The sequence below is a fragment of the Myodes glareolus genome, chromosome 21, assembly GCF_982192425.1.
Source record: "Myodes glareolus chromosome 21, mMyoGla1.1, whole genome shotgun sequence".
NCBI lineage: Eukaryota > Metazoa > Chordata > Mammalia > Rodentia > Cricetidae > Myodes > Myodes glareolus.
Window position 1 is genome coordinate 26,342,021 of NC_142046.1, and position 14,417 is coordinate 26,356,437.

The window sequence follows — 14,417 nt, forward strand, 5'->3', positions numbered from 1 at the left end:
TCAGCAATTGGTTTGGTCCTCCAAGTAGGAATTATTTCCTTTCTCTGATGAACACAGGTTAGCTTCTGCTTCTTAAATACATTGTTCTTGAATACATTGAGCAGCATGTATTACAAATCCCACATCATCCAACATAATAATCACTGTTGGTAACACTGTCTACATGTAACCAGAACACTGGATCTTTCAATATGTCTGAAAATTCAGACACATGCATCTCTCTCCACCCTGTGTCTGAAACAAATAGATGGAACTACATAAATATATTTTACAAGATTATGTGCATCATGATAGAAGATCTCCGCAGTGAATCTCTTCTAGCAGGATTTCTTTTTGCATGGTTAGCTTTATATATTCTTAAGTAAATATGTCTTCAAGATATTCATGTTTGATTTGTTGGTCCATCAGTTTCTTATCACAGTTGTAGCAAGATATTTTATTCAAGATCAATGTTTTATAAAGTACCCTTCTAGGAGATGATTTATGTATTGTATCATTTGGAAACCTAAGATAAAACTGCTATTTTTTCTAAAATAAAAAGCCATGCAGTGTTTGCTCTTAGATTATTTCATTGTCTATGTTATGCTACAGAGCTATTTTTAATAATTCCCTAGATATTTTAGCTTCCTTTGAAGTGTCTTGAGGACATTAAGAATAGCAAACAGAGGTCTCCGGGAATAAGAGTCTTATAATACAGATGCTTTTGATTACTCACAGGTACTGAGTGTGACATTTTAATGATCGATGTATTTTTTTCATTTCCATCCCTGTCATCTTCATCCTGACAATCCGCATTCAATCATAACTAACAATTAGTTTTCCCTCAAACCTCAAGAGTACCTCTTGGCTCAGTTAACACTCAACACTGTCATTTCATCCATTTAGAAAAAAAAATACACGTACTAGGCACTAAATTTTTACTTTAAAAACAAAAACGAAAAAGAAGATTTCTAGAATCTTGTCTCTGATTGCGTATAGTTTTGTGATGTGAAAAGAATCAGGTAACAGAGAATGGAAAAACTTTAATGACAGGTAATTAATGATGTGTGGGGGAAGAAATAGAAGGTGATATTGGGAGCAAGGGAAAGAAAATATCACAAGACTGTGTATCTCTGTCTCTGTCTCTGTCTCTGTCTCTCTCTCTCTCTCTCTCTGTGTGTGTGTGTAATATGGATTTGAACTTGGGAGAAGAGAAGCCACATAACTAAGACACTGCAGCTGTCTCCTCTTTAGGGAGATGAAGAATGTGGAGAAAAGGAAGAGGTCCAGCTGATCATCACTAGCAACATGATTCCACAGGACAGCTGCATAGACTGAGAACTCAGGCACAAATGTCACATTTAAATACAGGTGCCATTGACATAGTAGGTAAAGACACTTGCCTCCAAACTTAAAGGTCTGAGTTTTATACCTAGGACCAACCTGGTGGAAAGAGAAAAACCCTCTTACACGTAGTTCTATGACTATGAGAAAAGACAATGACCAGATAATACAAAGTGTTTGGGCAAGATGTGCATTTCTACTTAGAAGTTTTCAGCTGTTGCTACATAGTAATTTAAATGCTGCTTCTATCCTCAAGGAGATACACTAGAAAAAAAAAACAAAAGTTTCTGGAGGTAACAATATATGATATTAGTAAAGAAAACAAAATTAAAAAGTTCATGAAAAACATTTAATTCCTCTTAAACAGGAAATGTGTGGATCTTGGCACTGAACAAACATTCAGTTATAAATAACAAATATAGGAGTTTTCTTAACCATGTCAGAGTTTAGTATGACTAATTTACTAATTAAAATCCATTACTATGATCAAATATTCATTAATCAGGTGAAAAAGTAAAAAATGACCCCACCAGTTCATCAAAATTCCTCCTGTGGACATAGTAATTTGAGAGAGCTTTGAAAGAAAGGACATTTTTAGTTAAACAGGCTGCAGTCTGAATAATTCAACACAAAGAATATGATGAATTTCTACTGGGCCATTCTTTTCAGGAAGATTCTCCAACTCCCAAACTGGGGACCACCAAAACCATGTTTGCCTTGTATGATACCTGGTCACTTGCCACAGACCAAGAATGGAGATTTGAATAAAATGATGTAATTGTTCCTATTCTAAAAATTTTAGTTAAGAAACACAAATATCTTATTTTTTATGTTGTCACACTAGCAATTTGGGTGGGGGGCCTTTGATGACTACACTCTCTGCCTGACAGGTACCTTCAGTATCTGTAAAATTCCACGGGCATAAGAGAACAGTGGGGCTCAATACCAAAAATCTTAGCATCTTTAAATTTCCAGGACTCAGTCATTTGATACCTGGTCTCCTTTTTTTTCCTTTCTGATTAGTACAGATTGATGTGTCCTAATGAAAAAAAAGAACTAGAGCTAATTTCTTGGAGCAGTGTCCTATTATAGGTGGAACCTCTTAACTAATGACTTTTTTCTGTTTTGATTTTTTGAGACAGGTTTTCTCTGTAGCTTTGGAGACTGTCCTGGAACTAGCTCTTATAGACCAGACTGGCCTCAAACTCAAAGAGATCTTCCTGCATCTGACTCCCGAGTGCTGGGATCAAAGCCATGTGCCACCACTGCCTGGCCTCCTAACTACTGGTTAATGGAATTCAGTAGCCCAGGTGCCAATGAAGAAAGGAACAGTGCATACCCATGCACAGGTTTTGCATTTCTCATTTACCTTCTAGATGAAGTTTTTAAAAATGTCACTACATGAACTGGGGAGATGGCAACCAGGAGACCCTGAGTTCTGAACCCTAGGACCAGTGTTTAAAAGGCAGATGTGACCTTGCTTATCTGTAGTGCTAGTGTATAGGGCATCAGGGCTTCACAGAAGCAGATGATAGGGGATGTAACAAATAGGCAAGTTCCTGAACCTCACTGTCCTTCCAGGAAAGCCAAATCAAAAGTACTGTTTGGTGAGAGTTCGTCCAAACGTATAACATAGATAGCAATGGAAGAAGATACCCAGTGTTGATCTCCCATCTCTTTGAACACTCAGACATATATTTCCTACACATGAAGTTCATCACAAATTTCCACAGAGTACTACTACATTTTAATTCAACCCAGTTCTCCTGCATTGTGACTCAGCCTTTAAGACTAAGGTGTGTGTGTGTGTGTGTGTGTGTGTGTGTGTGTGTGTGTGTGATCTAGGAAACCAGAGTTCTAGCTGAATAGAGATAAATAAGTACACAAATGTTTCCCTTAACGTTTTACACTGTGTATTGTAATACAATTAGATATTGCAAACACAGAATTTGGCAAGTGCCAGGTCTTCACGCGTGTTTGGGTCTTGGCAGCTGACTCAGCTCTGGATCCAGCTTTCTCCATCAGCACTGCTCCGTTTAAAGACTCACCGTGGGGTGTTTCTGTGACCGGAACCTCTGGATTGCTTTGGGTTGGTTCTCATGACCTCTTGCTGCCCTTTGAGCATTCTGCTCGCACTGACAAACTAGGTGCCGACCAACATCAATATGATTTACAGACGCTCGATGGGAAGTAAACCCTGTGGGACAAGAAGTCAGAATTTCCCAAGAAGTCAAGGGCAACACTTGACTATGGCATTTAACAGAGTTGGTTTCAGCTTTTATTAGTAGTGTGACGGCATGGCTGTTCCTTAAATCGCCCCCCCCCTTCTCTTCTTTCTCTTTTCTAAATGGGAATGATAATATTCAGATGCTGTGGCTGCCAGGGCTATAACAAAGGAGCCTACGTAAAGTGTAGGGCACGGAGCCTGTCACATTAGAGGCACGGGCACAATGACGACTGTTATTACTTGCTACAGGGAAATCCCTTAACACTCTGATTCTGAACTTAGTCACGTTTATTGATGACCCAAATCCATTTGTACTCTGATGTACGCAGACACTTTCAAACTTTATTTCCAGAAGCAGAGCTTCACTCAGGTAATAACTCAGCTAAAGAGACTTTTTTTTTCTTGAATGAATTATGCTTCTGGTGTGCTAAATTATCTCGAAGCAGTCAGCCGTGAAAATTATGTTATGTATTTCTCTTGTGTAACTTGTGTGAAGGTAGAATTTCTCAAAACTGGTTGCCCAGCATTTAATGGGACCCTCCACTACATTTGATCCAGAGTCAAGCTGTATATAAAAAGCATAAACAGGGAGGCTGGGAAGAGCTAAGAGGAACAAAACGAAGAGATAAATATTAAAAGGGAAATTTAAGGAGAAACCAAAATGAAGCTGCTGGAGGAAGTACTATGTGAAAGGAGAATTTTCTTTGTGTGTGCCAAGATCTAAAATTATGGAACTTCAGTCCATTGAAGTTTTTAATACTCATTGCCGAAATGTGGAGCAGATGTCTCTGTGACCTCTATCTATCTGAACAGCAATGTCAGAGAGAGGAGAGTCATCAATCTCCACCTTGTCTTAGAGAAAGTCCTTAGAACTTTCTGAAAAGTGATTGTATCACACAGAGACGATGTAAAATTATAACAAATTGAGACATAATGTTGTAGCTCATTGTTTCTTAAAATCAGCAGTTAGATCCTGCAACTTTTGCTATCATTGTTTCTGAACTATTGCAATATCAAATGGCATTGCATTCTCCTGCGTCTAAAGGAATTTCAAGATCTCCCATGTAGGGTTGAGCAAGCAGTTCAATGGTACAGCGTTTGTCTAGTAATCACGAGTCTCTAGGTTCAAGCCTCCAAACATTCAATGCAAAGAAATTAAGACAAAAAGGAAGGAAGGAGAGAAGGAGGGATGGAGGGAGAGAGTTAAGGAAGGAAGGAAAAAAGGAAGAAGGAAGGAGAAAGGAATATATAGAGAGAAAGAGAAGACTAGTTCACCTTAGTCCTCAGTCACCTTGATTTGGAGGTCAAATGCTCACTGGAAGTCCCAGAAATTCTCACTCCAATAGAGAGCTACACTGTAGATAATAGTGTTAGTGTGTGGAGCTCTGACTTTTCCAATCCCTCATAAGCACTATTAAAACAGGATGTGTTGCAGTGCACTAGGGCACCATCTGCTTCTCTGTCTCTCTTATTAAAGTATGAGAAATTATGCATCCTCTTGTTTGCTGTACTTGAAGCACTAACCGTAGCTATTGAACCTGTTCATTAGTGTATTAACTCACTGTCCCTTACCTGAATTGCTGCAACCCATTTTTTTTCAGGTCACTTCCCTCTATATCTTTCCATGCATTACAACAAATTAATTTTTGCAGGCATAAAAACATGCAGTTTTTTACACAGGTCTCTATTGGTCCTTACAGATTTTAGTAACCAAGATGCTTTCTTACTCTTACTCTAGTACAAACTTTGTTAATAAGAATGGTTATATTGGATTGGGAATGCAAATTTATTGATAGGCCACTCAGACACTGTGTACACATTAGACCCTCAACACCCATAAACAAGGTATGTCATGGTACATGACTGAAATCCCAGCATTTTGGGATGTGGAGACAGGAAAGTTAGACATTTCAGGCAAACCTGGGTTACATGAGATTGTCTCCTTAAAAGAAGTATATAATGCTCAAAATTTTCCATTTCTTTCAACTGTGTCCTATTAATTTCTACCTATACACTAGGAAATCTCATACATTTTAAAATTTATTTTCTTTAACTAAAATATAGTTACACCATTCCTTCTTCCTCTTAATAGATGTGGGGAAGAGATAACTGGGAAGAGAGGAGTGAGGCAAATACAGAGGAGAGGGAGAAAGGAGGAATAAAGAAATCTGAAGATGTTTGGAAGAGCCATATAAATATTAGTTCACATATCCCTCTCCCAGTTTTGACATTCTCTCTCTCTCTCTCTCTCTCTCTCTCTCATGTTAGCACTTCTCAGCATGGCCAGAGGTTTCCCTTTGTCTGCATTATTGGTTAAAAGCAAGTTTCTAGGTCCTTGACCCTAATTAAGTTCAGAGAGGGGATTTTTATAAATACCCTTATGTGACTGTTTAACACTCTCTGCTATTTGCATTTACAACCATTTACAACAACACCTTTAGGCTATAGGACAAGTACTGAGTGTCAGAAGCAATTTGCACAAACAGAAGGCTATCATGTTAACACTTAATGTGGGTAAAGACCTCTGATAAACTATAATAAAGGTTGGTAATGAGCATAAAAATGTTTTACAAATGTTCGCAAAACTTATATATTGTTTAAATAGTATTATAAATTATTTTAAGGGTATTTATTATTTTTATGAGCATGTGTATGTGCGTGTGTGAGCTTATATGAACTACATATATACAGATACAAGAAAAGCTCAGGAGAATGTATCAGATCCCTTCAAACTGGAGTTGTATATAGTTATGATCCACTGTGTGGGTTCTGGGAAATGAACCTGTGTTTTCTGAAAGAACATTTAGCACTTATTCTTAATCACTGGGCCATCTCTCCAGCCCCTATAAAATTTATTTCTCGTCATTTTCTTTGCCCAGAAAGCTTAAAGTCTTTGACATATTGATGTAAAAACAACATGCTGTAGCTTTCTGTTGTGATCAAATGGGATCGTATGAACTTAGGAGACAAAATGATTTATTTATGCTATGGGTTACAATCCATTGTCCAGGGGCAGGGACCAGGAGGCAAGAAGGAAACAGAAACCATGAAGAAATACTGCTCACTGACTTGGTTCTGATGGCTTGCTAGTCCACCTTTATACATAACCCAGGATGATCAGCAGTCCAGTGGTGGCACCACCCACAGTGGCATAGGCTCTCCCACATCAATCATCAATCAATCAATAAAATGCCACACAGACTTGCCTATAGGACAATTTGTTGAAGTCAAATTTTCCATTGGTGTTCCTTTTTTTTTCAGGTAGCTCTAGATTGTGTTGACTAAAACTTTCTAACACCCAAGGCAAGACAAGTTATTTATAAACTCAAGTTATAATTTCAAAGTGAAAGAGCAGAAAGTCCTCAGATGGGCAGCATGCTCAACTCTACAGCTTCTTTTTAATTTATGAAATTACAATCTACTTATACCACTCCCCCTCTTCCTATTTCTACCTACAACACATTTTGTGAAGCACCCTGCATCTGTTTTTTCTCAGTCGTGGCCTTTTATTCTTTAATGTTCCTACACACACATATATACACATAAACACACGAATAAATTCTTGTCAGTTGGAATAATATTACCTTTATGTATACCATTTGAGAGTTGAGTATATGGTACACTTTGGCAATAGTCAACAGCTTTTTAATAAGTCTTAAGACCTGCTAAACAAAAAGGAAACCATACTTGGTGTTGGAAACCAAGTCAATTGCCTTGGACTATCGAGGTAATGCGGTGTCCAATCCCACGTGACACAACTACAGCACAATTTCTGTACCTAAGGCTCAGAGGCCATCTCAGACGAGGGAACAGAAAGACTGTATAAGCCAGATACATAGGAAGTTTGCTAGAAGCTTGTGTCTCCTAGAAACATCAGAGAGGCTAAACACATTAACTCTCATCAACACAGTAGTGAAACATAGACTGAACAAATCTAATGCCAAGAAAAATGTTTGCATGGAAGGGTGAAAGCTTGTATTGAATTAACCATAGACAAAGAGGTGTAGAAAACTGGGAATGCTGGGAATGGAGACACGATCTTCCCCAGTGAAGAGTTGTCCAGTTGGTAACCTCTTTTGTATGGTGAAGACACAGAAGAGTTACCAAAACCTTCATGCAAATGGAGACATTTAAAATTACAGCCCTGGTGGTATTCTACACAATCAGAAGGGTAATTTATTCCTAACATGTTCAATTTACAGGATTCAAAAGCCAAATATTTTGAAGAGAGCTAGATCAGTACTATGATAGCTGATCCTTGTATCAGACTTTCCCCAGTTTAGCACTAGAATGTGGGGTTCCTGACAACCACCTCAGTTGTACGCACACTGAGATTGTCTGTCACATAACAGATCATCTAATCATTTCTGTCTATTGTTTAAACATATTTCAATTTGGGACTCTAACACATCAGCGGCCTATGAAGTTATTCTGTTTTTTTTTTTTAAGTTCAATGAAGTTCTCCATGGGGCCTCTTGTCTGCCACCCTTTCTACTAAGTTTTTTTGAGCATGATGAATTGTTCAGATCTTCTATTTCTTAATCTGGAATGTGGCAATTATATATTATTTTCTTCCAAGGTAGCCATATTTCAACTTAATGCCATCTTGATTTCCAGATTTCTTGTTCAGTAGTATGCATTTTGGGAGGTAAAATTGCTGCAGACTTTTCTATAGAGAGAGAACACAACAGATAACCTAACTTACTAAGTTGACTTCATAGGTTTATTAAATACTATTTAAAGACAGAAGTCTCAACAGCAAATGAAATATAAATATAAATGTCAAGAAAAGTTTCTCTGCGTGCCCATGTTTTAATATCTAGATATTGGAATTCTCAAATAAAAAACAGTGAAACACTTTGTAAATATTTTATACCTATTGAACCTAACTTTGATGAGCAAGTTTTGGCCAAATCATAGGCTAATATGAAGTCTGATATCACTTCTAAGTTCTATCTGTATTTTTCTCTTGGTGTGTGTGTAAGTCATTCAAAGGAATTGGAATTCTAATAGGAAAAAAATACTAGTTCACTTTTAACATGCCTTCCAATGTGTAACACTTCTGAGGTGGCATCACAGATATTCACATTGAACTATCATTGGAAATAAATCATACAAGTCTGAGTAAGTGCAATTAAAATTTCAAAGTGACTTAATGATTATACATACATTTAATTTATCTAAGCAAGGCATCAATCTAGAAGTATTCAGTGTTATCTATCCATTGATAAACATTGCTATACTGACCATATTTTTTGTGTGTACAATTAAAACTATGACCCTCTAAATCATTTTAAAATCATAAGATTTAAAATTATGTGTGTGGTGGTGGATTGAAAGAAAATGACTTTGAAGAGGAGTGTCACTAGTTCAGTCATGTGGTTCTAGCCTTAGAGTTAAGGAGAGAATGAATGGATTCTGGAATTTGCCTCCATGCCTAAAGAAAGTCACTAGGACCAGGCACGTGTCAGACATGACCCTGAATGGATGCCTAATACAAAGACTATTATGTAAAGCTGTGAAGTTGTGGCCTGAATAACCTTGGAGAACCCAAAATGTTAGAGATGCCAGTGTCATGGGACACCTGCCAAGGAGAACTCCTTAAAGGGGGTATAACCAATCCAAGACAAAGAAGCGTGTTGCTATCAACAAAGCTGAAAATGATTTTGACCTCAGGCATGGAGATGATGCAGAGTTTGGAGTTTGTACATCTGGTTTTTGCTTTGGTTCAGCATTTCCTTGCTAATCTCTCTTCCCTAAGCTTTAAAATGGTGAAATATATTCCATGTGAGTATATGTTGGAAGTATGTAATCTTCTTTTTTAATTTTTAATTTTACCTGAGATCACAATTGAAAGATTGTCATGAGACTCAGAAGGTCCTTTGAAATATGAAACAAGTTTGAGATTGTTGTCGACTTTGGGACTCTGGAAAATGAACTGAAGGCATTTTTGTGTTATGATATGGCTACAAGTCTTTGGAGGTCAGGGAGTGGAATGTTGTGGTTTGAAAAATAATGCCCCCAAAGGGTGTGGCACTATTGGGAGATGTGGCTTTGTTGGAATGGGTAGGACCTTGTTGGAGGAAATACGTCACTATTGGGATAGCTTTAGAGGTTTCCTATGCTCAGGATACTGCCCAGTGTCTCAATCAGCTCCTGTTGGCTGCCAATTAAGATGTTAGAACTCTCAGCTCCAGCACATGGCTGCCTGCACACTGCCATGATCCTCACTGTAATAACGGACTGAACCTCTAAAACTGTATATGAGCCACCAAATTAAATGGCTTCTTTATAAGCGTTTCCATAGCCATGGCAATTAAAAAACTCTAAGACAGTGTGTTTAAATAACTTGTCCATGTATATGAAATAAAGCAGTCTGTTTCATAGTACTTTGGGGCTGTATTACAGAGCGGAGGGGGAAGTATTCACCATGGAATTAGGAACATTTTTAATCATTCTGCTCTCAGAAAAATCTGGCTAAAGCCCAAGCATTTTAGGCCTCCCTTTACAATGGGAATTGATTCCTGGAAAGAAACCAACTAGGTCTTAATAAAATCCAGTGCTTTGTTGATGAATTCAATTAGCATCCTCGACTGAATACAAGAAAAAAAAAAAGACAAGCCCATGGTTATGAACACGGTTTCACAACCTCATAGAGTTTTGCTCTTTGCAATAAAGTAGTTTAATAGTCTTCTTGATTAAATAAATTGTCAGCCACGAATGAAACCACTTCTTGGAATGAGGTCTGCGACCAAATTTAGTTTATTCAGATCTTTACGCCTTGTGTGGTCCCTGTTGTGATTTCTGTATGCCTGTGAGTTGTTGCTTAGTCTCTTCCCAGTACTGTCTGAAACAGCTTTCTGCATTGCCTGGATTCTGGGCAAAGGACAGTTAATCTGTGTCAATTTGCAGAGTCACCTGGGTTACTTTTCTCCTTGCCTTCGCTCTGCTAATAGTTGCTTGGATAGTCGGTGCTGCAGTAATGAGATTTTTCCTAGACAACCTGACTTGCTGGCAAATCCCAAGGGCAGAGGCAGGGAGACTGTAACAGTTTGGATCTCCAGTATAAGGCACCTTCATAGATTTCAAAATGTGATCTCTTCAAGCAAACAAGATGGCAAAATAACTGTCCTTTGTGTTGATTATATAAATACTTTCTGTATTAAAATATAAAGCTGCAATCTTAAATTAGGAATGATGGGATCATGGAATTGCCTTGAAAAAGAATAAAATGTGTGCAAAAGTAAGAAAATGATCCTGCCGGTAAACATGTGCTGTGGAGATACTACAGGGTTATCAAAAAAGCAAACAGGCAGTGTGATGAGAGATGAGAGGAGTTCAGACACAAGTCACACTTGTATCTGACACTGTCCAAAGTTTATTTCTTAAATGGTTCACTGTTTGTTTTGTGTTATTATTGCTGCTTTATTTTGTTTTTGCTTCTGAAACAGGTTGCCTCTGTTTAGCTTTGGCTGTCCTGGAACTTTGAGAAGTATGCTGGCCTCAGATTCACAAAGATATGCCTGTTTCTCCCTCCTGAGTGCTGGTATGAAGGAAATCACCATCACTGCCTACTGTGGTCCTAATATTATTCATCAACACCTCTTTCTTTTCTTTTTCCAGTATGCCTTGTGAAATTTTTGCACACACACACACACACACACACACACACACACACACACAAAATGCAAAAGGATGAATTGAGATCAAAGAAAAAATTGACAGAATCAGAGAACTAAAAACAACTAAACAATTTTCACGATGGTTTTCTTTTCTTTCCTTTTCTCTCTCTCCATCTCTTTCTGTATTGTATGTATCTATATTCACTTGTCAAGGCCAGATGAGAATATCAGATTTCCTCTACCATTCTATACCTTATATTTAAAAAAAAAATCAACAAAAAGCCAGAAGCTTGCCCTGTCATGCAGGCTTGCCAGTTGATCTGGGACACACCTGTTTCCAGGCTCCGAGTGCTGAGGTTCCAGGCATACATGGACATGCTGAGCTTTCACGACGGTGCTGGGGCTTAGAATCAGGTCCCCTTGCTTTGAATAGTCGGCAATCTTCTGTACTGAGTCATCTCTCCGGCATTAGCTTCTCGTTTTACTTTATGAGTATGAAAAAGAACACTATAGAAGCTTTGAGGAAAACAATTAGAAAGTAAACTTTATAAAGTCGCACATTATACTCCCGCCCCCTGAATTCTGCTACCTTGTCTGTACATTGTCCTTTGGCTGTCTGTAGTAGTTTGGCAATGCTAGCTTCTCATGCAGAGGACCTTCAAGGTTTCACCTTCAGAACCGCTCACCCAAGACAAATTAGCACAGCAGGAAGTGAGAGTTTCTCTATGTGGCTCAAGAGGAAAGATACACATTATTTCTCTGCAATCTGCTGAAGCACATTTGACTTAATCCCCATGTCGATTTTCATTTTGACAAGATAAATGGTAACGGAAACACAATTGCATAGATCTGCACATCTAGTCCCATTTTCAAGGCACGGGTGGAGAAAGCTTCCCCAGCTGATGACGCAAAGTGTGCTGTCACTCTCTTCCTGCGGACACACGTCTTGGAAATCAGGACCTCTCTATGCCAGCGTAAAATTCATTAACTCGGCAGCTGCACACGAATTTTGAAATTTCCAGGGCAAAGAACTCTAGCTTAGTCACCCTGATTTGCCACTTTACCGATAAGATCAGGCACATGAATGTAACGGTTTGGTTTTGAAAACCACCTTCCAGCTCTGGAGGAAATGAACCTTTTCAAGAGAGGAGGAGTCTGTCAGTTTTCCTTGCTGCTCCCTGTGCCTATGGCCTCTGGATGAGCATGCAGGGGTCCGTCCCTGCAGTTTGGGGTGGTAAGAACTTTGTACCCATATCGCCATATGCCTTTATGTCCACATGTTTTATTTTATATGTTTATAAGATTTCCATTGAAATTTTGACAACTAAAGAGCTGACATGAACCTATGTTCTTTGTTTCAGTAATAATTTTCATAAATCTTTACCTTATTTGAATGAAAATAAAATACGCTTTTAAGAAACCTTTTGATTACAGTGTAGTGAATCTTGAGTCAAGGAAAACAGAATACAACAAAATTCAAAGCAGTGGGTTATGATTTCATAAGTAGAATCATTCCACTGTTCTTTTACCTTATTAAACTGAACAGATGCTCAGGAATAGGGTATTCGTTTGATATGATCAAGAACATGGGTTTCATTTCTAACACAAAGTCACCCAAGTTCCAAAGAAACAAAAATACAATAGCAAATCCTAAGCTGCTGCAAATTACTTTTCTAGTGTAATAATGACAAGAGTACTAGATTCTGTCCTCTGCGATACTTGAGACCACCATCATGTGACCAGTCTTTATAACAGCTCCATGCTATAGTTCTGGAATCATGGCACTTAGATCTTTTACTTAAGGTTACTGCCTGACTGTACTTTTCACTAGTCCTCTTACCACACATTTGCAATAAAATAAAATAGAGAGTGTCTGGATATATGAAGAAGTATTGCCCATGAACATGTCCAAATTACCAATCTCTCATTCAAGTTAAGTCATCAAAATTTATGTCTGCTTCAACTATATGAGAGACTCTGGTGCAACACATGGAGAGATGAAATAAAAATACACCATGACTGGCAAAGTTACAGGAAGCAAAATTACAGAAATCTCTTTTCTGTGTCATCTAGTCTCCCTCATCACAGAAACATAAGAGACAGTCATGACACATATGAACAACAATGAGACAAATCATGATAAAGGTGCACACACTATTGTGGTCTACAGCAGAGTAGAAAAGTAAGTGTCTGAAGCAGAGTGTAGTCATGCCAGCTAGAATGTCAGATAGTGGCCTGTAGAATCGGTACTCGCCTGAAACTGAAACCCCCACCTACAACATTACCAGAGACAAAATGGAATCCTGTGACCATAACATCATATAGGGACTCCAGAGGCAGTCTCCCTGCTCACATGCAAGTCACTTTGCTCACCCTATCTCCTGGGGACAGTATGGCATTCTGTGACTCTGAAACTAAACCAAGTAGGGACCTCAGAACCAGTCAGCCTGCCTGTCCATCAGCCACCCTACCTACAAGATTGTCCTCATATTACATGGCATCCTAGTACCATGAGCTCACCAAGGGGTGATGACCAGAACCAATTCACTACCTTTATATGAGGATGCACCAGGATTACATGGAATTCTGAACCCCTACCTTAGATAAGGACCTCCACATAACCTCTACTGCACCTTCTCTGCCCAAGGACAGTGTGACATTCTCAACTCTATGCCCATGCATCAGATCCCACTCCACCTCCACTCTAACCTCAACTCCTGCAACTTAAGGCCCTTGGAGAACATAGTAAATTCTCCAATAATTTCTAAATATTGACACTGAGAATTTTCATAACCTATAGAAGTTTTGCACTTTGGCTAAGAACTGTACGTATCCAAAGTATGGCTGAGATGACTTCTGACACCCAGTTCATGCATCATCATTGGCAGTACTGAACCCAAGCATCACAACCTGACTGGATGGAGAAAAGTAAACAAAGACACAAATACCTACTTATCAAGGTGAGAGCAGATATGAAGAACACTATCAAAGTCCTAACTCTAGACATCAAGATTCCATCACAGGAACACAAAAATGTACAAAAAAGGGAAATATATTTCTTCTAAAATATGCCTTCTTAATGTAATGTTCTCTGAGAAAAACCACTTAGTTATAGACAATTATTTCAAAATAGCAATTACAAATAATGCTCAAAGGTTATGACTAAATTATCGAATGAAGATTACAAAACACTAATGGTTGAATGAAATAATGAAAATAATTCAATCTATGCAATATAATTTAAT

At 38.3% G+C, this 14,417-nt stretch overlaps 1 long non-coding RNA gene across 3 annotated transcripts; it reads right to left on the reverse strand.

The window, feature by feature from the left end:
* Positions 1-3,280: 3,280 nt before the first annotated feature.
* On the reverse strand, positions 3,281-12,094 carry LOC125394874 (uncharacterized). Of its 3 annotated transcripts, none has more exons than XR_007230360.2 (3): positions 11,762-12,094; positions 11,504-11,656; positions 3,281-3,520 (listed from the first exon to the last, which is right to left on the reverse strand). It is a non-coding gene; the product is annotated as an uncharacterized LOC125394874 (long non-coding RNA). The 3 variants fall into 3 exon arrangements; XR_007230359.2 differs by having other exon boundaries at positions 11,504-11,688; XR_014998754.2 differs by lacking the exon at positions 3,281-3,520 and adding an exon at positions 6,605-8,219.
* Positions 12,095-14,417: the final 2,323 nt, after the last annotated feature.